This window comes from Chroicocephalus ridibundus, chromosome 1 (assembly GCF_963924245.1).
Source record: "Chroicocephalus ridibundus chromosome 1, bChrRid1.1, whole genome shotgun sequence".
NCBI lineage: Eukaryota > Metazoa > Chordata > Aves > Charadriiformes > Laridae > Chroicocephalus > Chroicocephalus ridibundus.
Genome location: NC_086284.1, coordinates 75,955,484 through 75,968,200, shown reverse-complemented (window position 1 = coordinate 75,968,200; position 12,717 = coordinate 75,955,484). Strand labels below are relative to the sequence as shown.

The 12,717-nt window shown below is 39.8% G+C and overlaps 1 protein-coding gene across 1 annotated transcript in view; it reads left to right on the top strand.

Annotated features, from left to right (window-relative positions):
- The window catches only part of OCA2 (OCA2 melanosomal transmembrane protein), a 174,277-nt gene that overhangs the window by 73,052 nt on the left and 88,508 nt on the right, over positions 1-12,717 (top strand). The gene's annotated exons all lie outside the window — the stretch shown is intronic.

Here is a 12,717-nt window from a genome sequence, read left to right as displayed (position 1 = left end):
ACTGTTGGCTTTCTTCTACTGGATTTTTTCAGCAATCTTTTCCTGGTCTGTGGTCAGTGAAGTACATTCACCAAGAGTAGAAGAACTTTCCAAGTTCTTCACAGTTTGCCTCTGCGGCTCTTCCAACCCTAAATTTCCCTGGGGTATAATTTCTATAATTCAGTAGGACTAAATATATGTCTTTTTCAGGTTGCTCACCTCAGTAGTCTCTAAAAGTCTTGGTAAAGCTGTGTCAATGACTGTTGAGTACGTTGAGTTTTTGTCTTCATGCTTTTATGCCTTTTTATTCAGTCTTTTTGGTTTTCATCATTGTTCTCAGGCTTCTGTTTGAGTGGTGAAATTTAATAAGAACTCCTAAACATTCTCAATTTCTTTACAAGTAAGAAATAATTCACTAAGTATAATTTCTTAGCAAGCTTTGTACAAATATAGGTGAGTATAACTGTTTCTTCCCTGGGATTGATGTTTTTTTCACTTTTGGCTGCAGAAGACTTAGGATCCAGGCTTCCACTGACCATGCAACAGATTTTTTAATACTCTGTAGGACATGTCTGAACCTGCGTGTGTGGGGTCTGTTTAGCATGGGGAGGACAACTTTTGATACGGTTGATATAACTTGGCCCCATTTGTTATCTGTGGAGAAAGATAAGCCCTTCTAAAGACTAATGTAGCTGTCTACAACAGAACAGATCTATTGCAGCCCCCAGAAGTTTACTTCTCTCTTTTGAGTATAAGGGGAGTCCAACATGACTAACTCAGTGGTGGAGATCTTAATGAGAGGTAACTAATTTAGGCAAAATGAGTACCACTTGTAGTGATTTGCCTTGTTCCAGCTAAAATTACCTTTGGGATTAGGATTCTATTAAAAAGACAGAAGTGACAGTCCTCTCCTCAGTGGATTGTACCATGTCTCTTGAATCCCATCTGATAGAAAGGTCAGAGAAGAGATGTCACTGCTTAGGAAGTTAGGTCTTGTCCAGACATTGGTTTTAAGGGACCTCAGTGCCCATTCAGCACAAGGTGCACTCAGTCTACCTGTTCACAGCTCTAGGGACCAAAGCATTTTCCGGTATTAAGAACCAAAGCATTTTTGAGCTGTTCTAGAGGTGATACTACCTGTTTTGTAAGAGAATTAAGGAGAATTTTCCTTCTATACATATGCTTTATATGAGATACGCGTTTTCATTACTATGACATTATAAAACAGATGAGGCTTTCTGCATGCTTAGAGATTTGATCCTGAGAGCAAGAGAAACTCAGTTGCTAGAGTGCCTAGATATTTCCCTGTGACACTACAAAGTAAGATTTTTCAGAAAGCCATCAAGAATCTTCTTTTCCTACCTTCTTGTACCAGGGAAGGTGCTGCAAAAAATCTTCCTTACCTGGTATATAAACCTATTGACTATACTTCTAAAAGACAAACAGAGAAAAAAGATAGGACACTTCTGGATCACCTCGGTTTACACTACATCAGGTCCCATTCAAATTGCTAGAATTTTCTCTTGGGTGCCAGGAATGCCTTTAGAGAAAGTAAGTCACTGAAAATTGTCAGTGTTAACATACAGAAAGGGATGGTCTCCTCTCCTAGCCACAGATGTGCCTTAAATTTGTCAATTTTAAATAATTAATGGTGAGTTTTGTCTTACGGGAAGGCATCATTACCTGAAAAACCACCTTAATAATAAGCACTGCAAGCTGTGTATCATGGGTGAGTGACCTTCCTACTTGTCTGGTCAAAGTTAGTACTTGGAAGAGAGATGAAAAAGCTATCTGATAATATTCACTCCCAAGTTGTCCCCAATAGAGTACCAAAATGCATAATAACCTAGTGGAATCCCCCATGTCAGGGAAGTTGGAATTAGGTGATCTTTACGGTCCCTTCTAACCTAAACCATTCTATGAAAATCTGAACAGGTGGGGAGTTGGCTCATGTTCCTATTGCTCCTTCTCCTCTTTGTACTACTGTATGAAAAGCTGAACATGAGCTGGTAATGTGTGCTCACAGCCCAGAAAGCCAACTGTATCCTGAGTTGCATCAAAAGCAGCATGGCCAGCAGGTCGAGGGAGGTGATTGTGCCCCTCTACTCTGCTCTCGTGAGACCCCACCTCGAGTACTGAGTACTGTGTCCAGCTCTGAGGTCCTCAGCACAGGAAGCACATGGACCTGTTGGAGTGGGTCCAGGAGGGCCACAAAAAAGATCACAGAGATGGAACACCTATGCTATGAGGACAGGCTGAGAGAGTTGGGGTTGTTCAGTCTGGAGAAGAGAAGGCTCCAGGGGAGACCTTATAGCACATTTCCAGTACTAAAAGGGAGCCTACAGGAAAGGTATGGACAAACTTTTTAGCAGATGAACAAGGGGTAATGGTTTTAAACTAAAAGAGGATAGATTTAGACTAGATAGAAGGAAGAAGTTTTTACAATGAGGGTGGTGAAACACTGTCACAGGTTGCCCAGAGAGGTGGTAGATGCCCCATCCCTGGAAACATTGGAGGGGACTGTGAGCAACCTGATCTAGTTGAAGATGTCCCTGCTCATTGCAGGGTGGTTGGACTAGATGACCTTTAAAGGTCCCTTCCAACCCAAACCGTTCTATGATTCTGTATCAAAATGCTAAATATAGAGCAAGTTTCTACCTATTTTTCACAGGGCTTAAGAATGAGAATCCTTTGTGAAAGAGATCATCTCTGGGAAAGGGATTATCTTTTTGTTGGTAAAGGAAGGAACCTTTGCAACCTCCCAGATAAAACCCTTTGTAATTATGCATCATTATAAAAAATGATTACTTTTCTTTGGTGCCTGGAAGTATATTATTAAATCTTTGGTGTTCAGCAGTTCTTTGTAACTCCCCCACTTTCTTATTTAAAAAGAATTAATTTGCTTTTATTAATTTCTTATTTTATAATAAAAGTCATAGCTTCATGGACATTTCCATGAATAACTAGAGTTATTATATACTCAAATTATCTTTAAAAATGCCAGTTTGCAAGGTGTCTTGAGATAAGTCAGAAAATATATTCTGCCGAGAGCAATTTTGATCCTGACATAACAGCATTATTTGTGAATATAAATTCTAGAAAATAGAATTGTTATTTTTTTCTTTCATCCAGAAACTTTAAAAGCATGTTTTTGATTTTTAAGAAAACACGTATGCATAACAATTTTTTTATTAATTTGAACAGTCCAATTTATTCACTGACATAATATTTTTACCAGTGAAACGCTACACGCTTCTGAGAGGCTAGCACATTTCCCTCAATTCATCGAAGTAATCTTTGTTACTCACAGCTTTGTGTGTTTAGGTATAGCAGTCTCCCAATCAGTATACCATGTGTTCGTTCTCGTAATCAGCTGCTACTCCATTGCTGTGAAGCTAATCAGTAGCTGTTCAATTAGAGCAAATACTGAAGCGCTACTCTTTCTATTGAAACATTCTATGAAAGGGGAAGAGAAAGAGACAAACACAGCTCCATTAGGAGGTAGCTGTCGCGGTTTGGATTTGCAGAATGTGCTCCAAGGGGCTTTCAGGGGTCCTTCCACCTCAGATTGCAATGATTCTGTGTTAACTTCAAATAGCTTGTTTGAAGCAGCTGTTTTAATCAACTAAATACCAGCCTTCCCTCAGCCTGCCCCCAATTAGCAATTAAACAAGAGAGTGAGACTTAATTGGCATATTATTCTCCCCAGAATTTTTTCATTGTATGCCATGTGCTTTAAGCTTTTTTCCTGTTGCTTTGGACTACACAGATTATTGGAAATGGATAAGCACTGTCTTTAAGAACAGGCAATGCTGTTATTCTGATGATACATTGGCAGATTAATTTCAATGCTGTGTGTTACCAGGGTCTTTAAATAGTTGGGTTTCAGAGTGATCTGCAGCCCCTGTGCAGCAGAAAAAATGTATGTTCCTTCCCCAGGAGCCACTATCTACCTGCAGTAGCTTGAAGTGGGGCATATTACAGAAGAAAAACGAAAGTGAATAACTCAGCCATGACAGAGAAAATTAAATTATTCTTAAGAATGAAAGATTATTTTGAGTGCAACTTTCAGCTGATAAACCTACACCTTGTTCTGTGTGATGCAGAAGAAGATACTAGGATTAGGGTAGTAAGTGGAGAAGGTTTAAAAAGTGTGTGTGTGTGTATATATATATATATATACACAATTTCCCAAAAGAATATGTAAGGGGAAATAATAATATATGAGTGAAAGAGGAATTAAACTTACTGTTCCCGCCCCACCCTGAAACTTGAAACCAAAGTTTTTACTTAAGGGTTAACAATACATAATGTAGTTCCTGGGAAGTGTGATAATACAGAGTTGTGTCTCAGCTATCAAGTTGTGGAGATGTGGACCTCAGTGTTTGGGAAGGTCGCTATCCCCAGGACAGTGGGGGGCATGTGGTCTCATGGCAAGCATTATTATTGCCATTTTTGCCAAAAAGGAAGAGCTTTCTCTTAGCACAAAAACTTATTTAACACCAGCTCCCTTTTTCTCCTGTGTTGCCTGTCCCAGTTTCTGATTGTTTCTCTGGCTGAAAGAGAAGACCCACTGTTGAAGCAGGAGTGGTGATGCCAGGAGAGGGGGGGAGAACGTTTTTACCTCTGATGTAGCTCACTGTCTGCGGCAGCTGGGAAAATACTGCTATGGTAGCATGATAGTCAGTATGTAAAGCCGACACCAGAAGGAATTTTCTAATTAATCATAGTCATGTGTAAAGTGCTTAATGTGTGAAAAACACGGTGCTGTTTCCCACAACGTGAAATGTGGTAACCAGATGAGTGAGCAAATCTGTTTCTTTCTTCCATGTGGAGCTTTACAGCTGCTTCTCTAAAAGAAGAAATGGGAGAGGAGGAGGGGAAAAAAGAGGTACAAAACCAGCACGGAAAAGGTAGAAAGTCTAGAGGAGAAAAGAAGGAGGGGAGCGATAATTGAGGGTTGTCAAACATGTGCAACTGATAGGACTGTGCTGGCTGCAGACCCACGATGTCCAGGCATTGTTCCTGGACTTAGGGTACGTTCTGCCCACATCGCGCCTCATTTTGTGTGCAAATGACCAAAGAACGGCACAACTATACTGACAGTGAAGGTCAAGAGAAAAAACAAGATAAAACTGAAAAATCCTTTAGCACTTAATATCTGGTGAGTTTCCCCCTCCATGACCCATAGTGACTACAAATATTTGCTGTAGTACTCTGTGCTGCACACAATTGACCAAGCACAGGCATTGTCAGCTCTAATTGTAGCTGACCACAAGGTATAGCTCAGTGCGGTCAGTATTTTGTCCATGTGAACCCCCTTGCTTGTCAGAGCTCTGAGATGTCTGCCTGGGGGAATGGTCCCCAAGGCAGGTGGCCATGGTTAAAGGGTTAACAGCTTTGTTGTTTTCTCAGGGCGTGGGATGTCCAGATGGCCTCTGCATCCTCTAACAGTGGTGCGTGCCCTCATGCCATGCCCTGCAGTGTGATGTTTCCCTGGAAGTGTTCAAGGCCAGGCTGGATGGGGCCGTGAGGAACCTGGTCTAGTGGGAGATGTCCCTGCCCATGGCAGGGGGGTTAGAAATCGATGAGCTTTAAGGTCCCTTCCAACCCAAACCATTCCATGATTCTATGTACAACTTTTTGGTTTAATGCTGGGAAAGAACTACTGTGATGACTTGCAAGACAACCCCAGTGCTGCTTCAGACACTTTGAATTGAAAAAAGGCCACATAAAAATAATAATAGTATCCAGGGCTGCAAGGGCACCGTAGGGGCACGGAGGGGACCCAGGGTAAGGTGTTATGTAGCATCAGCACAGGTAAGCGTGCTGCTCGGGGTCAGAGAACAGTCCTTAGCCCTATTTTAGTTAGTAATATATTTGTAACCGTAGGAACCATTTCTTGCTAGAATCAGTGACAGGTACATGAAGTACCCACCTGCATCAAGTACATTGATAAATCCTGGTCCTGAGGTGCTTCTGTACCTGTGGTAGGTACTTCACTAACTGCCATTAAAGCACTCTTGGTATTTTAATGCAACCGTTGAAAGTAACGGTTTGTCCTCGCTTCAAAGTTGGTTCAGGTGAGGAAAGCAACAGGCAGATTATGCATAGAATAATGTCCACAGAAAGGAATATTTCAAGATATTTTCAAGCATTCAAGTCCACGCTCAATCTGGATGACAATTTCGCAATATGCATTGCACTCTACTGTCCTCACCCAAGATGCTCAATTCATGGGAGTGTACGGGAAGCACTTTTAAATCTTGAAGAGCCGCGTGGAATAGGAAAAATGTTTTCGTTTTTTTTTTTTTGTGTGTGTAAATATTAACAATGAAGAGTTAACAGTTTAACACTCCTACTGTGGACCATAGCATGCTAAACTAAAAGATGCGGCTTTCTTATGAGTTATCTTGGGATCTAAGATTGTATCTTTCTGGTACATACTACGTCTTTTATTTTAAAAAAGTGTAAGATTTTCAGTCTCAAAGGAACTAGGTAGTCTTATTGTCCCTGCAGACTTCTTATATATTCCTTTTTGGATAATATATCAGGATCCACCAGGGTCATGGTTCTATGTTTGAAAATGTAAAACACAAAAATCTGTTTTTTATTATATTCACCTTCAACAGCTCTTCTGATGATCAGGAATAAAAATAAGTGTAATTGTTTACTTTAGACAGATTCAAGATTTTTATATTTTTAAACGTTTTAGATCATTTTACGTTTAAAATCCTTCTATATGTCCTTTGTACTGCTTTAGAGTTGATGGAGTGTTCCCCTTGGAAAGAGGAAAATGTTGATCTGTTTTTTCTTGTTTTCAGATGATCAAAATAGTATTTTGACATTGCAGAATAAGGGAAATATGTCAATCTCTTATTATTTGCTTAGTGCATTGATAATGTAGCCATCACAAAAAGGCAGCTGTAATTTTACTTTACCTGCCTCATGCAGAAAGGAAGTATAAAGCAGTGGCATTTTGAATCAATTGAGCAGCTCTTCACAATTTTATTATACGCATTTTTTGTGGAAGCAATCAGTGCAGAAAAATCACTAACAGGAGGTAAAATGTTAGGATGCGATGCTTCCTGTTTCTTTTGTAGGACTTGCGCTCCTGGGTTTTCGTATGCATACCACAACTGTGGAATGATTGTAGAGCTATTCACCAGTTGGCAAGACCTGGCCTTTTCGTGAACAGTGTTTTGGTGAAGCTGTGACAACATTTTTTCTTTGCTTTGGTAGCTCTGCAGCTCATAAGGTCTTCCTGATATACAGAGCTTGAGAGAATAATTTAGGTTAATTTACCATGCACCCTGTATCTGTTTGCTGCGGAGAGCTTTCACTGTGATGATGTTTCTAATAAAAGTGTAACCTTGACAGGTTTTTAAATTATTCCTGCATTTTTATTTACCAAAATCAGCTGAACTTATTAGTCACTATTTTTACATTTAAACGTGTTGCTAAAAGATATGGTGAGTCTGAAGCCTTCATTATTTTGCTCTTCATTTTGCTCTATTAAAAGCATTAGATGAGGCATTATTTTTTGGATTATGGGAGTTGTCCTCTTGAGGCTGTATCTTTTCATGATCCTTATTTCTTTAATAGGACTTTGGGAATGCCATCTTTAAGTGGTGGCTTGCAGCACTTTTTTTTTTTCTTTTCTCTTTTTTCCTGGTATTGAAACCTGGTATTGAACCTCAGCAGTAGTTATGTTTGGTGCAAAATGTTTTATTATTGGAGTGTATCCATTCACTTTTGAGCAGAGGATAGTGAATTGGACAAAGATTTTTTTTTTTTAATTGTGAGACCTGTGCTTTAGTGGAAAACATTGGCTGAATTGGTTTTGATTGATAAGTCTGGCAGACTGAGTTAAAATTTTTTGATAGTGGAATTATTTTTCTAGATTTCAAACCTTATGAAAATTTTCTGAAACAAACCACACTGGAATTTTAGGTAAATGAATGCTCAAAATACTTGAGAGACTAATTCCCATGAACCTTTGCCATTCTCAGTGTAACAGAACAGAGTATTGTGATCACATTAGGCAAGTCCTAATGAGCGCACATGAAACCTAAATATACGCAGACTCCTGCTTTTAAAAGATGGGGAAATGCGGCAGAGGAAACTAAAGGGAAACCCACAAGGACTAGAATCACTTTGTGGCTCTGAGGCTGACTTACCCAGAGATGAGAACAGAGCCCCTATCACCTGCGGGAGATCCCATACCTCGTTCAGGAACGAGCCAACTGAAGAGTAATGTAGGTCTTTATCAACCACCCTGAAATGTTATGAGAGACCTAACCCTCTTTAATATCTGCAGATTACTCCATCTGAGTGTTATGTGACCATCACAGAGGTATTAAATTGACTATTCCCTTATAATATGCAGGGATAATCTCATAGCGTACTTGTAGATTCTTTCAGTAGCTGAAATTACAGGGGGAAAAAAAAGTGCACAGTGAGGAAAAACTCCGTTTACATTTTTAAAGAGAAGGATACTTGCAGTTTTGCAGCTTTCTGAACAGCCTAACTCCTGGGGCTGCTGCAGCCTGCCCCAGCTTGCCCAGAAGAAAATTCCTGGGAGGCGATTTAGGAGTGTGGCACCATCTGAGCTTTGCAGTTTTCTGCCGGGGCTCCAGCTGCTTTGCTGCAGGGATGAGGATGTCCTGTAAGTCCTGTGCCATGGATGCAATCCCATGCTGGGCAACAGAACCCGGCATTAGGTGCCTCGGTGACCGAACGGGGCCCCAGCTGTTGGACTTTAAATCAAAAAGCTTACATAAATGTTCCGTGTTGCTTTATGCAGCGTTGTGCAGATTTCTTGCGTTCCTTTGCAAGTATTTAGCTGAATAAGGTAAGTGTGTTCTGTCTGCAGTCCTACTCAAAGGAATAAAGACAAGGACATTTCAGGCATATTTTTTTTTCAGAATTAGAGCCTTATACTTGTGTCCTGTTGAGGGGTGGTGCCTCTAGGAGAGCGGCATGAATGGTTGAGCTGCAATATCCCTCAAGGTTAATTCTTTCTACACTTGGGTTTCACATTTCTGACTTAGTTTCTGTGCTTTTAAAAGGGAGATGACACTTACTGTTTAATAATGCTTAGAGGATTAATTAATTAATCTCAAGGATTAAAAAAATACTTAAAGTTATAGAAATTACTAGCATTATATTAAGCTATAATTCATGGTACTTAATTTGCTTTTCAGGTAACATTTAAACAGAAGTATTCTTGTTCTGAGAAGTTAGCTAAGAAAAATACTTCACTGAAAAAAGTTAAGCGACAATAGCATGTGGAGAAAAAAACCCCCACATTCAGAGGAACGTGCTTTGCGTGTTGTTAGTCACAGCCCAGCAGTGCAAACTTCTGTTGCTTCCAAAAAGGTGGTTAATGTATTTAGTGCATTTGGAAGCTAAAAATTGCCATTTTATGATAATTCTTATCATCTCATCAAGGTTGGTCATACTATTTTGAGTATCTTCAATTAACAAGACTGGCCTTTTCAGATTCTGAGACTAAGAATTAATTACACTCAGTTTTTGAGGATGTCGTCTTTGTTATTGGCAGTCGGGTGGGAGGGAATGTGTGATTACTCTAAGTGAAAATGAATCTGACTATTAATTGTCAGACTGAAGAAAGAATATGCATTTTTAAATGAAACTAATGTTTTCTAAAATGCAGAAAATGTTTTCTGAAATGTCACAGCTCGGGTCAGTAGCTGAAACTCCATTAAATGCAAGGGGTCCAGGACATCACATCTGTGGTCTCCATGGTAAAATACGATAAATGACAAAACCAGAACGGATTAGCAGCATAGAATTTACATGTTTTCTGATCCTTTATTTGATCCTAGAACTAAGCCAAAAATTATTCTTTTCTTGTTGGAAATGGATTTTCTGGAGGAAAACAAAAAAAAGAAAAGAAGAAAATTGTTGTGAAATAATAATGCTAGGTATATTGCCGTGGTGCCTTGTGGGCTTTATGAATATACCATGTTCACAAAGATTTTAGTAACATAATGGGCTGAATTCCCTGACTGAGCAGCAGCTCTCCTGTCTTCTTTTATGCCAGATCACTGCGTACTAAATTTTGCCTTGCTTAAATCACTTCAACTAGTGCTGCTATAGTTGCAGTTAAGTGTTAATTTACCTCCTTTCATGATAAACTGTCATGAGAGGTACATGCTATACACACATACCATTTCAATTATTAGCAATAGACCTAGCAGTGGTAGGATAAATTGGTTAATAAGCTCCATAAAGCTGCCTCTGTGAAAACCCTGCAGACTGGGTTTTGTTGGACGAGTGAGTGGAGTGAGCTTGCCCTGGTGTAACATGACCATTAGATCCCATCTGGGGAGGGGAGAGGAACTTATGGACAAGGGGAAATGGGGTGCAAAACCTTCCCGTTCAGGGGCAGCCAAATGCTACCCTTATGCTGCCTTAGCCATAGTTTCAAAGTGATTGATAAACCCTGCAGTTGCATTAAACCTTTGTGCATGATGTGTAACATAGTAAGTCTCAAAATACTAGATGTTCCCAAACTCTAGGGGTTGCTGCCTAAATGGGTTTACAGACCTGAAATGGAAGAAGTATAGAAAGGCCCAGAGTTTTTTGGCTGGGTTCAGAGTTCTCACTGACCTCAAGGGTCCTGCATTACCTTTCCTTCAAAAAAAAAAACCCTGCTGCTAATATGTGTGTATCTCTTGATGCCATAATGGGCTATTACAATAACAGTGTGTGTGAAAGAGAAATAGGAGAAACATTCTGTGTGATGACCTAGAAAACCTCTTCACAAATTATTACTGCAACAGGAGTCACAGTATAAAAGATGTATTGACTGTTCTGATTTTCAGAGGACATTTTTGCTCTGAAGTAAATTCCACAGCAGGTTGGATGTCCATCCTTGGGATGTTTAGATAGCTAATGTCTGAACAATCAAGCATGCACTTGCTGCACATGAAGGCAAGATCAAAGCCATGTGAAAACACACATATGTTTTTTAACATGGACCAGAAAGCACCAGGCCAAACTTGCTGAACCCAGAGATTAGCCCCACAGCTCTTCAGACATGGAACAGGAACGTGCAACACAAGTTGTGATGCTCTCCACTCTGCGGATTGGTTTGTGGCACAGATACAGTGATGCTAGCTGTCCCTTTCTGAAGGAGAGAAGAGAAAGATTCTTTGTATAAAAATACCTGCTGGGCACCTGCATCTCTGTTAGGTGACGAACTTTCTTCTATCAGCAAAATCCTCGTTGAAATTCCAACTGGAAAGGATGGGTGGAAATGCTACAGAGGATGAACAGACATGATCAGAAAAGGTGTTGTAGCAAAGACAAGCTATTGGAAAACAGGATAGTAAACGGGATAATCACACTTCATGAGCATGTGAAAAATAAAAAAAACACTTTCTCTTGGCCTGTTGATGAGACACTTTGAAAGTAACAGCCCAATTGACTTGAAAATCGCGTGAGAAAGCAGTACAGAAAGGACCGTTCACCTGCTGAGGGGCTTCTCCCCCTTTACCTGCTCTAATTAAATACAGAAGTATCTATCTCATTCAGGTGAGGGCAGCATGTAGGATCATAGAAATATTTCTTTCACCCCAAAGGGCTCAGGAAAATTTTTCAAAGAAAAATTTATGCCTGGGGAGATGCACAGGAGAGTGTGCAAGAAAGCCATGTTCCAACTTTTCTCCATCTAGTCTGGCTCATCTGTATTGGAAGGAGCCATTATGGGCAGGAACAACTTTCCAGCTCATAATTTCAGACCAGTTTCAAGGTGGATGTCATAATGAGGAAGCTGCCAACTGAAATAGCTTGTTGCCCCATTGACCAGAAACTGTGGAGCTGAAGCAGACCCCAAACATGTGGTCACTAATTTCTTTCAGAAATTACTATGCAAATTCAGAGACTTAAAATTTAATTTTGCCATCTTGTTAAAGAAAACCAGTCACCATTTCTGAGGTTTAAAATATGGGGGTTTTGCACAGCTCTCATCCACTCTAATCCTCAAAAAAGTTGTGTTTTTTTTTGTTTTGGTTTTGGTGGTGGTTTTTTTTGTTTTGTTGTGGTTTTGTTTTCCTCTGGGGAGCAGAATATTAGCCGAGGCCTAAAGGTCTGTCACTTTCTCATTTATATTTTGGAAGATAATGGAAAATCACTGCTGATATATTTTTGCGTGTCACAAATGATGGCCAGGATAGGGTCTCCACACAAAGTCATGTGGATCCTTTCATAAGCAGGACCTATCCATGTTTTAATATAATTTGGTGTCAGATTATGCTCCTGGCAAGAATCACTGAGTGGTAGATTCTGCATCTCTTTGATATCTGTGGTTCAGGTATGAATACCTTTTTGGAAGAAAAGCTTTAGTTGAGCACTAGTCATTGGATTGTCATTGGGCTTTAGATGGTGTGAATTTATATTTCTGGTCTTGCATTGTAAAGCTTAGGCAAAGATTACCATTTTGATGGATGTAAGCTCATCTGTAGATATGAACCGTACAAACTATGAGTCAATTGCTGTTCAGATTGCTTTGTTGTGTAAATTATGCACGCTCTGGACATGCTTACTTTTGCTCTTAAATGTTTGAGTTCTGTCAAGTCTGATTCCCTCTTATGGTCAATCTTTACGTGATTCACTCTGTATTATGATTATAAATACTTGGTCACAAAGGAAGAGTCAGGAATTAAACACATTTAATGCTCTTTTTGATAGTAGATACTGTGAAACACT